Consider the following 2,500-nt stretch of genomic DNA (forward strand, 5'->3'; position numbering starts at 1 on the left):
ATATTAAAACGATATTTTTGCATTTTCTTACGGTAAAACATTAACAAATAAGCGACTATAGCAATATAAAACTCCATTTGTAATTTAATTAATCAAAATTAATATTTTTTTTTGATTTTTCAGCGATCCAGAACCGATGAGACGAAAACATTAAAACGATATTTTTGCATTTTCTTACGACAAAACATTAACAAATACGAGACTATAACAATATAAAACTACATATGTAATTTAATTAATCAAAATTAATAATTTTTTTTGATTTTTCAGTGATCCAGAACCGATAAGTCGAAAATTTTAACAATCATATTTTTGCATTCTGTACCGTGGATCCATCGTTAAACGCTATTAAACTAACGTCCGTGATGGTATAAATGCAGATTTTCGCTCCGTTTAGCCAAAATAACGAACTTTAGGTGCGCTCCGAAATATTTCAAAGTCCCAGCGGCGTATTGCTTCGCCTCTTAGAACCGATTAGTCGAAAATTTTAACAATCATATTTTTGCATTCTGTACCGTGGATCGATCGTTAAACGCTATTAAACTAACGTCCGTGATGGTATAAATGCAGATTTTCGCTCCGTTTAGCCAAAATAACGAACTTTAGGTGCGCTCCGAAATATTTCAAAGTCCCAGCGGCGTATTGCTTCGCCTCTTAGAACCGATTAGTCGAAAATTTTAACAATCATATTTTTGCATTCTGTACCGTGGATCGATCGTTAAACGCTATTGAACTAACGTCCGTGATGGTATAAATGCAGATTTTCGCTCCGTTTAGCCAAAATAACGAACTTTAGGTGCGCTCCGAAATATTTCAAAGTCCCAGCGGCGTATTGCTTCGCCTCTTAGAACCGATTAGTCGAAAATTTTAACAATCATATTTTTGCATTCTGTACCGTGGATCCATCGTTAAACGCTATTAAACTAACGTCCGTGATGGTATAAATGCAGATTTTCGCTCCGTTTAGCCAAAATAACGAACTTTAGGTGCGCTCCGAAATATTTCAAAGTCCCAGCGGCGTATTGCTTCGCCTCTTAGAACCGATTAGTCGAAAATTTTAACAATCATATTTTTGCATTCTGTACCGTGGATCGATCGTTAAACGCTATTAAACTAACGTCCGTGATGGTATAAATGCAGATTTTCGCTCCGTTTAGCCAAAATAACGAACTTTAGGTGCGCTCCGAAATATTTCAAAGTCCCAGCGGCGTATTGCTTCGCCTCTTAGAACCGATTAGTCGAAAATTTTAACAATCATATTTTTGCATTCTGTACCGTGGATCGATCGTTAAACGCTATTGAACTAACGTCCGTGATGGTATAAATGCAGATTTTCGCTCCGTTTAGCCAAAATAACGAACTTTAGGTGCGCTCCGAAATATTTCAAAGTCCCAGCGGCGTATTGCTTCGCCTCTTAGAACCGATTAGTCGAAAATTTTAACAATCATATTTTTGCATTCTGTACCGTGGATCGATCGTTAAACGCTATTGAACTAACGTCCGTGATGGTATAAATGCAGATTTTCGCTCCGTTTAGCCAAAATAACGAACTTTAGGTGCGCTCCGAAATATTTCAAAGTCCCAGCGGCGTATTGCTTCGCCTCTTAGAACCGATTAGTCGAAAATTTTAACAATCATATTTTTGCATTCTGTACCGTGGATCCATCGTTAAACGCTATTAAACTAACGTCCGTGATGGTGTAAATGCAGATTTTCGCTCCGTTTAGCCAAAATAACGAACTTTAGGTGCGCTCCGAAATATTTCAAAGTCCCAGCGGCGTATTGCTTCGCCTCTTAGAACCGATTAGTCGAAAATTTTAACAATCATATTTTTGCATTCTGTACCGTGGATCGATCGTTAAACGCTATTAAACTAACGTCCGTGATGGTATAAATGCAGATTTTCGCTCCGTTTAGCCAAAATAACGAACTTTAGGTGCGCTCCGAAATATTTCAAAGTCCCAGCGGCGTATTGCTTCGCCTCTTAGAACCGATTAGTCGAAAATTTTAACAATCATATTTTTGCATTCTGTACCGTGGATCGATCGTTAAACGCTATTGAACTAACGTCCGTGATGGTATAAATGCAGATTTTCGCTCCGTTTAGCCAAAATAACGAACTTTAGGTGCGCTCCGAAATATTTCAAAGTCCCAGCGGCGTATTGCTTCGCCTCTTAGAACCGATTAGTCGAAAATTTTAACAATCATATTTTTGCATTCTGTACCGTGGATCGATCGTTAAACGCTATTGAACTAACGTCCGTGATGGTATAAATGCAGATTTTCGCTCCGTGTAGCCAAAATAACGAACTTTAGGTGCGCTCCGAAATATTTCAAAGTCCCAGCGGCGTATTGCTTCGCCTCTTAGAACCGATTAGTCGAAAATTTTAACAATCATATTTTTGCATTCTGTACCGTGGATCGATCGTTAAACGCTATTAAACTAACGTCCGTGATGGTATAAATGCAGATTTTCGCTCCGTTTAGCCAAAATAACGAA

Source organism: Osmia lignaria, unplaced genomic scaffold (genome assembly GCF_051020975.1).
Source record: "Osmia lignaria lignaria isolate PbOS001 unplaced genomic scaffold, iyOsmLign1 scaffold0214, whole genome shotgun sequence".
NCBI lineage: Eukaryota > Metazoa > Arthropoda > Insecta > Hymenoptera > Megachilidae > Osmia > Osmia lignaria.